General features: G+C 43.2%; 1 non-coding gene across 1 annotated transcript; it reads left to right on the top strand.

The window, feature by feature from the left end:
• Positions 1-9,176: 9,176 nt before the first annotated feature.
• trnav-uac (transfer RNA valine (anticodon UAC)) lies at positions 9,177-9,249 on the top strand. The gene has a single exon. It is a non-coding gene; the product is annotated as a tRNA-Val (tRNA).
• Positions 9,250-18,152: the final 8,903 nt, after the last annotated feature.

Genomic DNA, 18,152 nt, shown 5'->3' with positions numbered 1-18,152 from the left:
ATCAACTGGATTGAAGCGAATAATCCCGACTACAGTGTAGTTTGGTCAGTAGTTGGCGCTATAGGCAACACTTTACTCGGCTGTAATCCAGCAGTGAAGAAGTAGAAGAAGAAGAAGAAGAAGAAGACGTCATCTAAACATCTACAAGAGAAAAGTGGAGAGTAATATACATAATACATAATATATCCAGAACCCGAACCCAGAAACAGCTAATTAATCATGTGAGTTAAATGTTCGCTACTTCAGCAAAGGCATTTCCATTTCCTGTTTACTTCATCAACTCTTTAAAAACACATCAAGTGAGAGAAAAACTTGTTTTATTGAATATTTCCCTTTCAATACTTTTCTAAGGAGATTCAAAATATGCACAAAAATATGTGAGTCTCTTCGTGGTCGTGAGTCTTCGTGGTCGTTGTGAGTCTTCGTGGTCATTGTGAGTCTTTGTGGTCGTTGTGAGTCTCTTCGTGGTCATTGTGAGTCTTCGTGGTCGTTGTGAGTCTCTTCGTGGTCATTGTGAGTCTTTGTGGTCGTTGTGAGTCTCTTCGTGGTCATTGTGAGTCTTTGTGGTCATTGTGGTCGTTGTGAGTCTTTGTGGTCGTTGTGAGTCTCTTCGTGGTCGTTGTGAGTCTTTGTGGTCGTTGTGAGTCTTTGTGGTCGTTGTGAGTCTCTTCGTGGTCATTGTGAGTCTTTGTGGTCGTTGTGAGTCTTTGTGGTCGTTGTGAGTCTCTTCGTGGTCATTGTGAGTCTTTGTGGTCATTGTGAGTCTTCGTGGTCGTTGTGAGTCTTTGTGGTCATTGTGAGTCATTGTGGTCGTTGTGAGTCTTCGTGGTCGTTGTGAGTCTTTGTGGTCATTGTGAGTCGTTGTGGTCATTGTGAGTCTTCGTGGTCATTGTGAGTCTTCGTGGTCGTTGTGAGTCTTTGTGGTCATTGTGAGTCGTTGTGGTCATTGTGAGTCTTCGTGGTCATTGTGAGTCATTGTGGTCATTGTGAGTCTTCGTGGTCATTGTGAGTCTTCGTGGTCATTGTGAGTCATTGTGGTCGTTGTGAGTCTTCGTGGTCGTTGTGAGTCTTCGTGGTCATTGTGAGTCGTTGTGGTCATTGTGAGTCTTCGTGGTCATTGTGAGTCATTGTGGTCGTTGTGAGTCTTCGTGGTCGTTGTGAGTCTCTTCGTGGTCATTGTGAGTCTTCGTGGTCATTGTGAGTCTTCGTGGTCGTTGTGAGTCTCTTCGTGGTCATTGTGAGTCTTTGTGGTCATTGTGAGTCTTCGTGGTCGTTGTGAGTCTTTGTGGTCATTGTGAGTCGTTGTGGTCGTTGTGCGTCTCTTTGTGGTCGTTGTGGATAACAGATGAAAGTGTGTGATATGTCACAGTATCCGTCTGTGATGTCACATTTACTCAGTGAACTGCTTATCTTCTTCCTCCTCTTCCTCTTCAGTGTGGTAAGACTGTCTCCTCTTCCTCCTCCTTCAGTCTGTCAGCAGATCACATGCTGACACACTGACCCAGAACCTGCAGCTCACTGCTGAAATATTCACAGCTTCACTGAAGGAGACACTGAGGGATTCACTCTGTGGGACGTGAGCAATCTGGTTACACAACAAAGGACACACCAGCGTGTTAGAATGTCTTCCTACCTCAGAACACACCCGACTGCTTGACATTGGACACATTAGACCCGGCCACATCTGGACACGACACGACGTCATTCACTGTGAACTGAACCGCGGAAGAAAAGAATCCTAAAGATTCAGGATTCAAATGTCTTCGGACACAAGCAGCAACAACCCGGAGACAACCGGTCACACTCACGGTTGTTTTCTACAGCTCAACTTGCCGAGAGCTCTGGTGCAGACGTTCATGGTCTCCAGAAGATAGATCCACTCCGATAGTCCTGATCTTCAGGTTCAAGCTCTTTGTTATCAAATGCAGCAGAACAATCCCTCCAACAATCCAACAGTACTCATTAAATATGTCCACAGGAGAAATTACTCTATATATAAAGATATAAAGAGATAACATAGTGTTAAACTTAAAGCACAGGGATAACATGCAACATATAAAATACTAAATGAAATAATATAATGTGTTGTAGGAAGGTGTAGCCTGTTGACATTAGCATTTAGCTTAAATCTGCCTCCCACAGCTGTTAGCAGTCGCCGCATATTTTTTTAATTTAATATTAACAACCCAATTAAAACAAACACCAATACACACTGCTGGTGATCCGCAACGAAGAAGAACAAATAAAGATGAAGAAGCGTTTTGAGGCAAATCTTCAGAGTCACATTTGAGACCAATGAGAGAGCAGCTCACACATGAGGTCAGCGTGTGAGTTACCCACATGGACATAAACCTGACAAACGAACCTGAGGGGCAAATTCCAACAATTGTATCAAATTAAGACCCTGATCCAGAACAAAGCCGACCATCTGCAGGTCTGAAGACGCCCTCGGTTTCCATTGTAAATCGAATCAAACATTGAGGATGCACTCAGTGCCGGGGCCGCTCTGTCGTCCCACTCTCCTCCATAATTCATCGCTCGATGCTGAGCAGAAAGCAGCAACAGAAGGAGACACATGAGGGACGTAGAAGAAGAGAGAGAAACTGCACATGGATTCACTTGTGAGTCTGCAGGCCTCTGTTCTTACCTAGAGACACAGAGGTGAGATCTGATTGGATAAAAGCTCTACTTAAAACAAGCTGCACTGGAAGCAGAGCAACTGAGGAAGACAGTAGCTGTGCAATGAGAACATAAGATGATGGGAACAATATGTGTATAAATTATAATACATGTAGTGTATTTAAGAAACTTTGTGATTCTGTTGAGGCCAGCAGAGAAGGCCTTGCAGGCCCTGATGGCCCACCACTGGTGCCGTCATGAGGAGAGCACATTGAAGCTTGAGGAAGGTTCAGGTTTGTGTCTTGAGCAGACCATTTGGAGACCAACGCTGTTCTTGCCGGGTTATGGAGCTGAAGGGGGGCGGACTGATCTGATCTTTGTGGTTCCAAACGATGGAGCTCTGAGCTCTTGGAAACATTCCCAGTTTAAAGGCCTTCACAGCGATTACACACATCAGAACAAGAGAGGACAATACTCGCTTGGTTACGTGGTTTCAGATGTGAGGGATATCTATGAATCAGGGCTCATTATTGTTTGTATCTTTTACTACGAATGCTTGATGAGAACTTCCAGCTAGAACACATGGACGTAGACAACTTAAGTTTCAAAAGAATTCAGAGCGCTTCTAAAGGAATGAAAGTATTCGTCACGTGTTTCTGTGACAAACACTGAATGTAAATGTGACTTTGTTTCTTGACACTATAACCCCACAGGAACCTTTGAAGGTCTGGTTTTTGTCGAGTAGACGTCAAGACATTTGCAGACCTGCAGGCAGCCTGTGAACTGAAGCTGAGGCTGACACGTTGTCTCTCTAACGACTGACAGCAGAGAGACTGAAGTGTAGTCCTCCAAGCTGCAGCAGGTACAACGTACGCTGCCAGAAAAACCACCTCTTCTGCTGCGTCTCTGTGTCTGAACACTAACAGTGAGCAGGCCGCCTCCCTCAGAGTCTCAGCAGAGATTGCAGCTCCTGCATCTTATAATTGTTCAGAGCGAGTCGCTCCTCGTACCAATTATAGCGCATTAGCAGCAGCCGGCAAAGTCATTTCATCGCCGCTCATCAGGGAGCTCAAAACAAAAAGAAGAAGAAGAAGAAGAAGCCACCCGTCCTCTTGCCGCCTTCAGTCGCTCACAGCATCAAATGAACTGAGGATTTAACATGGTGGAGATAAAACTGAGATTTAAGGATTAGACGGAGAGATGTGACTGAACCTTTGGTGACTTGTTTTAAAATGACAAGAGGAAGTGAGTCACACTGCTGCTGACGGCGACAGAAGCTGCTTCTGAAACGCAACACAGGAAAGATGGTTTCAATAAAACCACAAGAGAAAGAAGGAAAACAAACATCTTAGAAAACATAACAGGATGCGTGATTCATACAAGCAGAGTATTCTACAGACTTCTAGATACCTTCAGCTTATCTGCCGACACTGAGCATGAAGCAGCAGATAACACTCAGAAGCTCCAGGTTCTAGTTCTGAGTGTGAATGTTACAAAAGAATGACATGAAATAGGATCGCTCTCTTTAAAGGGGGTTACAGCAAAGTCATATTTCACTTTATTAAAGTTCGGGGACTCAAAAGAGACGGTTTTAAAAATAAAAAGAACCAAAACTCCAGATCATACATTTCCCAGAGTTCTTCCAGCTGCTAGCTTCTGTGATTTCACACCAGAACAGCTGCTGATAGAAGGTTTTATTAAGTGTGGTACAATGCAGCATGTGTTGACTTCATAACTAACATTAGCCGGGTGGTATTAAGTTAAAGTTCTGGTTCCACTGGGGATTGAACCCAGGACTTGATGACTGCTACACTATGGAACCTCTGTGGATGCTTCTAGTCTAACAGAGTAGAGAACGTGGTTGAGACCAGATTAGTTTACTCACTGGATGTTTGAGTGTAATGAGTCTTTGCTGTTTTACTGACATAACTTTAGGTCTCAACAACACAACACTACGTGATCTGTTTACATCCTCTCAAACCCACTTAGAGCTCAGTCAGAGGGAGGTGTAGACGTCTGGAGGACAAACCGAGGGAACAAACGTCTCATCCTTTGCTGTCCTTCCACAAGCTGCAACTCCATGGAGGGCTATCAAATATGAAATGTATATAAAGTATTATAGAAGGAGATGATGAGACAACCACATAACTGACACTCACTCACTGAGTGGGAATACTACTAAAAAATACTCAAAATGCTTATGTGAATGTGTACTACATGCAGGTCTATGTTATTATTACTGACAAATAACTCAAAACAGACAACTGAAATTCCCACATTTATGGATTTTAAAAAGTGGTATTAAGACATAGCATTGGTTCCACTGGGGATTGAACCCAGGAGCCCGTGTAAAGCAGACGTGATGACTGCTACACTATGGAACCACTTTAAAACCCTGTCCTCTAACTAACAAGAAGAAAGTGTAACTGCAAACAGGCTCTGCTAATAGCTGGATTCATTTGCTGAATTCACAACTGACACTGACGGTAGTAGAGAATAAAGTTCCATAAGGGGATTGAACCCAGGATCTTCTGGACAGAGCAGTCACGTGTCTTCACGCGAAGCCAAATGTTTCCCATAAAGGCGGACTGTTCCTTTTAAAGTCATGATACTTGTATTCAAAAGCGTGCAGATAATTCCTCTGATCACACTGGAGTTGAAGTTCATGAGCTATTAGGAAGATACAAGAGTTCCACAACAGTACAGGATACACACACACACACACACACACACACACACACACACAGGGCTCCTGGTGGTTGTTTCCTGTCTAACCGCAGTAACGTTCTCTGGCACCTCAGACAGCGACACATGAAAGAGCATCAGCTTATCACAACCGACACACACTGCTGCTGCAGCTGAGGCAGCTCTGAACACTTCCTCCAGTACAGTATGTGAGGCCGGAGAGTACCAACGAGCAAGCACATAACCGTCACACGCTGCTGTTCAGGTGTCTCTGGTCAACAACCCGTCCTCACTCCCAATGCCTCGAGTACCAATACTTGGTATCGATCTCTTGGCTTTCAAGTAACTCCAACGTAACCCCCCCCCCCCCCCCCTATCATTATTAGAGGAGGATTGTTGGGTCACCGCCACTTTTGGCAAAGTGAGACATTACCAGAACCGGATCCAGCATTGCGTTCTGTCACATGATAGCTGCTCAGTGGCTAGTGAAGCAGAAAAAAACTCCAGAGTATGAAATACACATGAAAACACCTGCTGGATGTTCAACGATCACACACATCATGGTCCCACAGAGCTCACTAGCATGTCCTTTAGCCCCAGCCTCGTTCTCCTCTAATCTCATCTCATCTAATAACTTAAATAAGGACTATTCATGTGTTCACACTTGGAAGTTGATTGACCATAAAGAAAACGCTAAATTACAGACGTCTATTTTACAATGTAAGTCTGTTGGAAAAAGTAGTTTTGGGCTCATTGGCGTCACATGAGGAACCAGGAAGCTGCTGTCTCACCGTTTGGCCACTATGTAAGATTAGCTTCAACGCCCGGTGCTCTTCTTCTTGGGGAACATTAAAGGCCGTATGGAGGCGAGGCGGCTCTTCCATTGCTACATTGTTGGTCTCTGCAGTGGGAAGTGGTACATAATGATACACGGTCTGAAAGGTTTGGGAACTTCTGCTCTACTGAGTATTTGTGTCAGGAGGACGGTGTGTGTGGATTGAGTCAGAATAACAGTGTGTGTGTGTGTGTGTGTGTGTGTGTGTGTGTGTGTGTGAAGGAACAACGGTGATGTGTTTTTAAGGAAATATATGAGATATCAGACTGTGATGCACACTAAATATCTAAAATATCACCAGATTTGTTCTTAAACACACACACACACACACACACACACACACACACACACACACAGACACACACACAGATCCCGCTAACCCCTCCCATGCTTATTAAAAATATTAAATAGGTAGTTTGAGCCTCTTGGTGCTCCAGTTGGACTCCATACTGAGAAAGAAACATGCTGCTCAGCCTTCTGTGCCCCTTCCTCAAACCAAGTACACACACACACACACACACACACACACACACACACACACACACACACACACATAGCCTTCCCGCCCTCAGGGCCCCCATATGGACCCGATGGATGAGCCTTTTCAAAGCTGCTCACACAGACAGCAGCAGAAAGCTCTGCTCATGACAAACAGTACAGTAATAACGTACAGAGCTCAGCATGAGTGGCTGAGAGATTTCTCTGGCAAAATAAGATGATGAGTTTAGATCCAGTCTGGAGTCTTCAGTAACACTAACAAATAATTGGAATTTAAAGTGCCAGATTTATTGTGAACACTAGTTATTTATTGGATACAACAATGCGTATTACAGAGGTTCCATAGTGTAGTCGGTGTCACGGCTGCTTTACATCCAGAAGGTCCTGTGTTCAATCCCCAGTGGAACCAGACCTCTGTCTTGTTAACGTCAATCTAAAAATTCAGGATTGTGCCATGGACAAAGCAAAACCATGTTCATAACGTACTACAACTACTACGTATGCATTAATGTTCTAAGAGTAATAATCCAATCACTATGAACACCTTTTACTGCTTGGTCGGAGATAAACCTTCGCTGACTTTCAGTAGTTCGTCCTTGGTACCAAAAACAATTACTTCTGTTTTATCTTTGTTTAATTGAAGAAGATTCTGCCACATCCAGTTGTTGATGTGTTCAATGCAGTTACCCAGCCCTTGTATGGGATTATAGTCCCCTGGTGACATAGTTATGTAGATTTGTGTGTCGTCTGCATAATTATGATAACACACTTTGTTGTTTTCCATAATCTGAGCTAGTGGAAGCATGTAGATGTTGAACAGAAGAGGCCCCAGTATTGAACCTTGGGGAACACCACATGTCATTTTAGTCAGCTCTGATGTGTAATTAGCTACAGACACAAAGTATTCTCGGTCCTTCAAGTAGGATTCAAACCAGTTAAGTGCTGTGCAGAAAGTCCCACCCAGATTTTTAGTCTTTCTAGGAGTATGGCATGGTCGACCGTGTCGAATGCAGCACTGAGATCCAGTAATACTAAGACTGAACTTCTGGCATTGTCTGTGTTTAAGTAGATGTCGTTGAAAACCTGAACAAGAGCAGTTTCAGTACTGTGGTGCTGTCGGAAGCCTGACTGGAAGACATCAAAACAGTTATTTACGGCCAAGAATTTGTTCAGCTGTTGGAAAACCGCTTTTTCAATTATTTTACTTAAAAATGGGAGGTTTGATATTGGCCTATCATTTTTCATTGTTGCGGAGTCTAAACTAGCCTTCTTTAGGAGCGGTTTAATAACTGCAGGTTTTAGGGCTTGTAGGAAGACACCTGAGAGAAGGGATGTGTTTACAATGTGTAAAAGATCAGTGGTCATGCAGTTTGAAATATCTTTGAAAAAGTGTGTTGGTAGAATATCCAAGCAGCAGGAGGATGACTTCAGATGTTGTATAATGTCTTCTAGGCTTCTACGGTCGATTGAATGAAATTGTGTCATGATATTTGAATGGATGTTATTCAGAGAAGGGGACAACACATATCCTGTGGTTGGTGTGGAGGCACTGACTGCTTGTCTAATTTTCTGAATTTTGTCAGTAAAAAAGGAGGCAAATTGATTGCATGCCCAGGTGGATTGGAGCTCAGCAGCTACCGACACTGGAGGGTTTGTTAGCCTGTCGACGGTAGCAAATAAGGCGCGTGTATTGTTATTGTTTTTGGTTATGATGTCAGAGAAGGACTGCCTTGCATTTCTAAGTTCCAAATTATAATTGTGAAGTCTCTCTTCATAGATGTCACAGTGAACCTGGAGATTTGTTTTTCGCCACCTGCGCTCAGCTTTCCGACACTCTCGTTTCTCTATTCTGACCAGCGTGGCATTTCTCCAAGGAGATCTTTGCTTAACGAGACAACCTTCACTTTAGTGGGTGCAATGGCATCAATAACATTTATAACTTTAGAATTGAAGCTATCTACAAGCTCATTGGCTGAGATGCAGAGAGGGCTGGTGTGGAGAAGAACTTCTGAATACTGAAGGTCTAAAATCAATAGTGGAGTCGACAAAAGTATTTCTGTTATATGAACTAAGAAAATCTGAGCTAAATGTAGCCTGACCAATATCTCCTCAGAAATACAAAAGCTGTTGTAGAGCACCAGCAGATCTGATCACTGTTCTCAAGGTTTGTACCACAATCAAATAAATCCAGCTACAAACAGCTCCAGTTTGCAGTGCAGTCATGGATGTACAGACAACCATCACTTTAATACCAAACTTTAACTTAAAAACAGGTTTGGTAATCTTAAAAAAACAGGAAGCGAACGCTAGATTTTTAAAACAATCCAACCTAAAAACTCAGCATAATGTTGCCAACACTTTTAAATTGAAAGTAGCTAGCAGCATTAGCTCCAAAAGTTGCTAAATCTAGCAGGAAAGTCTCCAAGTCTTTAAAACTGACAGAAGATCTGATCACTGTTCTCAATCACTGGACTATTGAACGTTCCAGATTCAAGAAGAACAATTTTTACTGGTTGGTTGGAGAGAGTCCCATAACTGAGGTTCCATAGTGTAGTCGTTATCACGTCTGCTTTACACGCAGAAGGTCCTGGGTTCAATCCCCAGTGGAACCAGAAGTCTCTCTTCTTACCAGCTGTCTAATGTCAGTTGTGAGGTCAACAAATGAAGGATTATACCACAATCAAATAAATCCAGCTATAAGCAGCTCCAGGTTACAGTGCAGTCATGGAAGTACAAACAACTGTCACTAGATTACTTTGATGCTAAACTTTAACTTAAAAACAGGTTTGGCAATCCTGAGAAACCAGGAAGAGAATTCTAGATTGATCGGACCCAGCAACTCAGCATAGTGTTGCCATGACAGGCAGGCAGACCGACAGGCAGACAGACAGGCAGACAGACAGGCAGACAGACAGACAGACAGACAGGTAGACAGACAGACAGACAGGCAGACAGACAGGCAGACAGACAGGTAGACAGACAGACAGACAGGCAGACAGACAGGTAGGCAGACAGGCAGGCAGACAGACAGGCAGACAGACAGGTAGACAGACAGACAGACAGGTAGACAGACAGACAGACAGGCAGACAGACAGACAGACAGACAGGTAGACAGACAGGCAGACAGACAGGCAGGTGGTTTGTCAAAAACCATGTTGAGCTGTCAACCAACACATGATTCTGCTGCTACTACAGTAACTACATGTATTAATGTTTTTGGAATAATAATCCAAAGACTGAACATCTCCACCTGGTGATGTGAGATGATCACCTCACAGAGGTTCCTGTAGTCGTTAGTCCCCAGTGGAACCAGATCTCTGTCCTATTCTCACACGGTTTGAGTTGACTCTGAAATCCATTAAGGTGGAATTGTACCATTAAAAACTGTGTCTCTTCGTTGTGAGTTATGTAATGAACGTAATATAACCATTTTGAGTATTTTTATTTTGCAGTATTGCTTTCAGTGAAATAAAGGATCTGCATTTTTCCTCCACTACGGATAAACTGACACTCAGTGACTGAGTGTCAGTATGTAGTTGCTGTCCGTCTCATACATTCTCACATACTTATACAATTCATATTTCATACCCCTCTATAAAGCGTGCAGCGCATAGAAGGACAGCAGAGGATGAGACGTTTGTCCTTCAGACATCTCCTCTGTCTCCAGGTTTGGTGTCTCTTACTGGTTAATCGTGTTATCTGGGAGGAGGTAGCGCTTTAAACGCTGAAGTCAGGGGAGCAAAAGCGTCATTTGAAAGACTGTAACACGATTGCACATCTGGCAGATCAATGCTGCAGCCACCGATACGCATCTCTACACGTGCACACGCACACGCACGTCTGGTCTCAGGACTACTGAATGACTGAACACAAAGCTGCTTCGTATACGTCCTCATAAGAGACATGTTGGAGGTTTTCATGCAATAGTGACGAGATCTGTGTGTGTGTGTGTGTGTGTGTGTGCAGAGGCCTCGGGGGTAAACACAGCTCTGTGACAGCGCAGTGTGTGTGTGTGTGTTATCTCTCTACTAACTGCTGTTGTTCTGCAGACAGAGCGACGCTGAGATACTGAAGATACTCCAACTGTTAACTTATCTGTGTGATTCAATCTGTTTTCTTCACACAGCATGTGTATCGCATTTGTTTTTTGTGACAGATCTCAAACTTTACGGTCTTTAAACTCTATGAAGAGATGATTTATTTGTCATTTATTTGTCTCTGCACAACTCACACAAAGTGAACAATAACAGACTAACTGACTGACTTCACTAGCTGAGAGCAGAAGCTAAACATGATGATTACTGGATAAAGCCGGACTGTTCTTTAGACTGTTCGCGGTGCAGAGGGAGTCACAGCGGAGCCGCTCTCATTAATCCTCACTGTCACGTGTGATATCAAGTTTTCAATCAGCTGAATGTGCACATCACCTGCCTGCAGAAGGTCACGTTGCTCCTGTAAGTCTTATCTTTCATATCTAACATGGACAAGGTGACAGAGTCACATGCTGGTGCTTCTGTTTCTCTCTCAGCGAACAACACTTTCAGTTCCAACGACATGACGAGGTTCTTCCAGTCTTCATCAACCTGGACCTGAAAGCTGCTATTTAAAGGATGGACTCAGATCTTCAAGGTTGTGGATGAGACACTGAAATGCTTTAATATATGGTTTTGATAGGATGCACAAATAACTCAGTGTTGTGTTGTTGAGACCTAGAGTCACGTCAGTACAACAGCAAGGACTCGTTACACTCAAACACTCACATATTTGACAAACAATATTTGAGTAAACTGCAATCAGAACCACATTTATGAACCGATTTGATTTGGTTCGATAGCACGTAGTCGTCATCACGTCTGCTTCACACGCAGAAGGTTCTGGGTTCAATCCCCAGAAACTCAGAACTCTCTTATTTCCACCTTTAAAATCAGCTGTGAGGTCGACAAATGTAGGATTGTAAAACAATCAAACACAGGCCGCTCCTGTTGGCAGTGCACCCATGGATTCACAGACAGCTGTCACTGGATTACTTTGATACTGAAGACAACTTCAACACAGGGTTGGTAATCTAGAGAAACCAGCAAGAGAACATTAGATTTTTGAGAGTTATTCAACCTTAAAAACAGCCCAGTTTTGCCAAATGACATCAGCTAACAGCACCAGCTCCAAAAGCTGAAACAATCAGGTATTTGAGTGAACTACACTGTGGTCAGAACCACATTTAGTTACCGACTGGATTAGAAACACGGCCAGCAAAGAGGTTCCATAGTGTCGTCAACATGTTTGCTTCACACGCAGAAGGTCCTGGGTTCAATCCCCAGTGGAACCAGAACTCTCTCTCTTACTAGCTAGTTGACATCAACTGTGAAGTCAACCAAACAATTCCTCACTAACAATGCACCGATACATTCAAACCAGAAGTCAGAATGTGAAAACAGTCTAATTGGCACTTTTTTTTCTAATCAAGGAAACAGTCGAATTATTGGTGCAATCACAACAATCCACTCAGCTCCAAACAACCTCAACCCTCACTTCAGCGTTTCAACGTGACTCAGAAGGGTGAGTGTTGAAGAAATGTGTGGATTTAAGGTTTGCCAGTTACCCGTCCTTAATCCCGCCTCCAAAGCTCTGATTGGTTTGTTTTCTTGTGATTCAGAGGCTTCACCGTCTCACGTGGAGCTTCCTGACCATCGTACAAACCAACGACCTCCACCAAACCCTGAGCAGAGACACAGTGAGACTTCAGCACACAGCAGCATCCAGCTGAGTGTGAAGGGCTGCTGGGAAGAAAAGGTCCCAAAGAAAGAGAATATAAATAAGCTCTACAACAAGCATGGTGACGCGTACACATGGAGAGGAGGAGGAAACACTAACTGACTTCTTTCACCACGATGAGGACATCGAGAGCAAAACAGCTCACAAGAATTTATAAATATCAAGTAGAAAAGGAAAATATAAGTAAATACCCCCGAACCCGAGCGAATCCTTATATCATCAAATATCATATATCATCACCTGTTTGAAATAAAATAAGATCAATCATGAGATCAACATGACAGTTCATCAGCATCATAAAAACATGAATTACACCCACTGTGTGTGTGCGCGTGCGTGCGTGTGTGTGTCTGTGTGTGCATGTGTCTGTGTGTGTGTGTGTGCCTGCGTGCGTGTGTGCTTGTGTGTGCGTGCGTGCGTGTGTGTGTCTGTGTGTGCATGTGTCTGTGTGTGTGTGTGCTTGTGTGTGCGTGCGTGTGTGTGTCTGTGTGTGCATGTGTCTGTGTGTGTGTGTGCCTGCGTGCGTGTGTGTGTGCTTGTGTGTGCGTGCGTCTGTGTGTGTGTGTGAGTGTTTGCTTGTGTGTGCGTGTGTCTGTGTGTGCGTGCGTGTGTGGTTGCGTGCATCTGTGTGTGTGCGTGTGTGTGTGTCTGTGTGTGCCTGCGTGTGTGTGTGCGTGCGTGTGTGCGTGCGTCTGTGTGTGTGCTTGTGTGTGCGTGCGTGCGTGCGTGTGTGCGCGTGCGTGTGTGTTGCATCAGAGACTCATTATGTAACAGTGACATCTGCTGGGAGCAGAGTGTGTGTTGGTGATGAGCTGCAGCTTCACTGCTGCTTGTGTGTTGTGTGGTTTACTCGTGTTTGTTTGTTTGTTTACTTCACTGAGTGACTCGTGCACTCGGCTCATACAACTCACCACTGATACAGAGAAATACAAGATGAAATGATAAATACAGCAGAAGGATTGAGACTAAAGTAAATTAAAATATGAATGATGAGCTGGTTCCACTTCCTGTGACTTTAGATGTTTTCACACATGTAATAAAGTATTTTATTGTATTTAGACTCTACTACCTTCTTATATTTGTTACTTTGGACCTTTAAAGAGTCGACTTACCAGTAGCCTCAGAGAACCAGGGAGCAATGCATTCTGGGAAGTTTTAGGGAAATAATCAACTCAAAAAACACACATGACCAAACAAAGTGCATGAGTAAGAGGACTCATTGTGTAGATGCTCTGCTTTGGTCTCTACCAGTAACAATCATAGATATTTAAATATCATTTGGTCACTTAGCTTTCTAACAGTATGATTATTGGAGCTTAAAGCGGTCTGCATTACACCCGACATGCTCATGCTGTTTGTGAATTCACTGCTTGGGTTTTCTTTCAGCCTTCAAACTCTGCGGGCCTCAAACAGCAGCATCCCTCTGTGTAAGAGACGGGGGGGAATGAATCTAACTGGGACTGAATGGAGCCTCTCTGGCATCCATCCAGTCAATGTTCAGGGGGGCCGTCAGGCTGAGTTTAAGAGCTCTAAACTGGTAGACGATAAAGTTAATCCTTTTATCCGTATCCTTGCCGCGGGGCGACCGAAAATAAACGCTGAAACAAGAGTTAGGAGGAAAAATGTGAAGAAGAAAGTGTGAGAGAAGACGGAGAGAAGAGAGAAGGCGTTAATACAGATGTGAAGCATGTTTTTATTTGACTGGGAGGAGGAGAAGTGAAGACATGTGACTTCTGCCTAATAGATTTCATACAGTCAGACGTCCTCATGTCTTGTAGCCGAGGGTGCTGAGAGGAGAAACGAGCACCGCGACAACTCTGGGGAGGTTCTGGGGATTAAACTCACACCAGAGAGCCTCCGGTCTGCAGAGGAACACTCAGAGAAAAGCTTTGAGGGAGAAGAGAACACGGCGCGTTAGAGCCTCGTGTCTCTGTGACTCAGCGACGCTCTCATTACCGCTGCAACGCATCAGAACTCAGTCTGGATCAGATCAGCACTACAGAGGAGATGATCCCTGATCATGGTTCTTCTTGCCACTGATACTGATTATTGATCATTAATGATCCATATTAACAGATACAGATCTCTTTGATGTTTGATTACAGCAGCTGCTCTACGAGCAAAACCATCAAAACCTGTAAATGCTATCTTTTTACTTTGTTATAGTTATTTATTGTGTTTTTTCTTCATGAAAACACACAATTCAAATAAGGAAATAGAAGATTGTGTTTTTATTGATGAATAAATCTCTTCATTATTATTATTATTATTGAAGTATAATAATGTGTTTAGAGCTCATGTTATGAAGGTAAACAGCTCATAATTCATCTCTAATATCTGTTTTATATTCATGTGAAAACATCTCCTTCAAACTACTGGATTTATTCTAGTTTATCACCAAAACTACATTTTACAGATGACATTTGAACACATCATGGTAACGTTATAATGTACCTTCAGCCAGTACTCATGTTCACTGAGCAGAGCCTGAAGGCATCATAATGTAACTGAAGTGAACCTCCTGTTGGTTAGCCGTTAGCGGTGCTGCTAACGTTACTAGCTCTCCTCCTGTTGGTTAGCCGTTAGCGGTGCTGCTAACGTTACTAGCTCTCCTCCTGTTGCTTTAAACACTGATTGGTTGTTTACAATGAAACATGATCAGAGATCAGAGACTAGAAACACATGTTCTACTGAGTCAGTACAACTTTATTTACACTGTGATGGTTAACGGGAAAATATTTCCTCATTAATTGCTGTGATAAATAATTGTGATCTCAATATTTAAATGGCACATGGCAGTTAAAGCATTAAAGCATGGTGGAGGTTAGGTTGGTGTACTTCACGGTTATTGCTAGGCAACAACATAAAACAAAACAAAATGCTAATGAAAGTCTGTTATGAGGGATGAACTCTGGTCGACCTCCATATTCTTACTTTCCCACATCTTTACATTAAGGACTACTTCCTGCAAAGGCACTGAATCAACACTGGAGGGGGGGGGGGGGGGGGGCACTGTAGAACCAGGACTGAGAGGGGCAGACCCCTCTCAGTCCTCTCAGTCTCACTGCTGCAGTGAAATGAGAGGTTTTATAAAAGGGTCTTAGACACTGCCTTCTTTGTCCACATTTTTTTGTCCCAAAAAAAAAATTGTGACAAAATAAACATGATGTTATTATTGATCAAATAAAACCACCAGAAGGGACACGGGGCTCTTCTTTCCGCAGTCACTCATCTGACACTTGAACTCCTTTGACAGCCGCTCATCCATCCTGCCGCTGCAGTGGACTCTCACCTGAGCAGCAGCAGCAGCAGAGAGGCTGAATAAATCACAGCAGCGTCTCCAGACACTCTGGAGCTAAAAACAGGACGGCAGAGACGGAGAGAGGCCAGCTCGCTCGTCCCCGCGGAGCGCCGCCAAACATCTGAAATATCTCCACTGCCCTGCAAAGTTTTTACTGCTGCACCAACAAATGACTCTGAACACGATCTCTGCACAGCAAAATGAGACATTAAGGACTTATACGCTCTATTATACCAACAAATAGAGAGACCTTTTTCTAACCGGTCGACCAGCTGAACATCCAGTCATTTACAACAAGACTTGGCCAAAGAGATTCAGTCCCGAGCATTTGTTTCTAAATTCTGAATCATTTATATTAAAGTCAAGATCTGGACTTCATATTAAGACAAAGTGAAACTGATGCGGTCTCATAGAGGTTGATGCTATTTGTCTCAAAAACACACGGTTTCTCTGTTTAAATATAAATACTGGGAGTCACGCTGATTGATGCTCCTGCCCTAAAAACAGTGTTGTTAGCAGATGACCAATGGTGTGGTGGTATATATAGAGGGGCTGTCATTAATATCTCCCCTGGGCTCATGCCCCCCCCCCCCAAAGCCGAGCAGCAGCAGGAGCTCCAACACATCTTTATCTTCCTGGACTGAGCCGCAGCTCCAGGTGAGAATCCATCATGGCTATTATTACCTGAGGCTCCACAGTGCATCCATCACACACACACATACATGCCTACACTACCAACAGTGGACTATGACTCTACTCCAACCAAGGGTGGACCTCTGTTTCTGGTCATTAAGAGAAAATAAATAGAAAAAAAATGAAATGAAAAGTTTACTTTGTCTTTCTTTCCGAATATAAATGCAAATTAAATAATAAAAGCTGCCAAGAGAGGTCGTGTAACCATAACGCATGTCTACCTATCAAAGAGGGGACCTGCATAGAAACACTTCTTTCACTTGAACTGAATAATCATCTGATCTTTTGATCAATCATCGAAATAATTATTTCCCCACTGAACTGCTGCTCTAGATGCCATTCCTTTTTTCTTTCTTCATTACAACTCAAGGTGAGCAGAGGTGAGTCCTGCTTGCAGCAATGCATGATGGGAAAGAGAGAGAGAGACAGTTCCAGGTCCCCAGTGACAACATACCCATGTCTCTCTGTGGGGAGATCCAATGAGCTTGAGATGGAGCCAGTGTTTCCATCAAACAAACATCCACAATACCATTTTTTTTACCTCAGGTGTCAATTTTTCCTCATTGAACTCTGTGTGACTCATATTTTGTGTGTCAGCCTCCATCATAATGAGTTCACCTCTCCATCCACCGGAGGGTAATAGAATAGAATAGAATAGAAATATACTTTATTCATCCCCAAGGGGAAATTTGTCTGTGGCAGCAGCAAACAGGGTTACAAAATAAAATAGAAATATTAGGTATGGAAAATGCACACTATATTGTGGAGAATTTCTGTATTAAAAGCATTATTAGTAGGATTTAATAACACCCCTAGTGGTGAGTAGAAGTGTCACAATAATAAATATGTTAGTCACAATATGTTTCCATATGGAATGTATTATGTTTACAAATATTCTCACTTATAGAGGATATTATATGTTACAGTATATTAACTCATTGAATGTATTAGATTATAGAAGTATAGTCACTGTAGGTATTAAAACACTGTAAGACTTGAGGGTCAGATAGGGATTCTGAGTGAGGTTTCACAGACATGCAGCAGCAAATGGAGGCGACCTCATCAATGGAGGATGGGGCCAGTGGGACGGTCAAATGCCAAAGCTGACCACGACGGAGAGGTGGAGCCAAGATGTTTTGCGAGGAGCCAAGATGTTTTGCTAAGGGATCGATAATGGGAGGGGACAGAATTCAAATGAAGCCAATCACTAATCGCCATGGAGGATCATTCACACGTTTTATGACAGTATCGGACACATTCCGACTCTCAGGGGATACAAAAGACAATGTTTTAGGGAGTTTACCTCAGATCACTGCAGCTCTCATTTTCAGCTAACTGGCCGCGCCGGACTGTGAGGAGATGCGTGTATGTGGTCTCTGCTCTCGAGAACATTACTATTGATAGTTAATTCAGTTTGTAAGTGAACTTTGTGTAGTACATTAAATATTGTTTTTAATTTTGAACCGGATTCAGCTCATTCTTTCTGCTGCGCGTGCGCAGTAAGAAGCTCGCAGCAGAAGAGTACCTGCGGCCTGCAGGCTCCTTCATCCTTTGTTCTAACCCTAACAATATACAATATAATAAAATAACAGAGCAGGACCTATTAAATTTAAGAAAATAACGTAATAAAAATGCACAGTATATACACTAAATAGAATCATATTAAATTAACTAAGTAGGAGAAAATAAACAAAACAGTAGTGCACAAGATCACCAACAGCAGCAACAACAGTGTAGCAGTGTTACAGT

Source organism: Anarhichas minor, unplaced genomic scaffold, assembly GCF_050575085.1.
Source record: "Anarhichas minor isolate MPS153535 unplaced genomic scaffold, ASM5057508v1 ptg000123l, whole genome shotgun sequence".
Taxonomy (NCBI): domain Eukaryota; kingdom Metazoa; phylum Chordata; class Actinopteri; order Perciformes; family Anarhichadidae; genus Anarhichas; species Anarhichas minor.
Note: the sequence above shows the minus strand (reverse complement) of the source record. Positions and strands in the feature narration are given on the sequence as shown.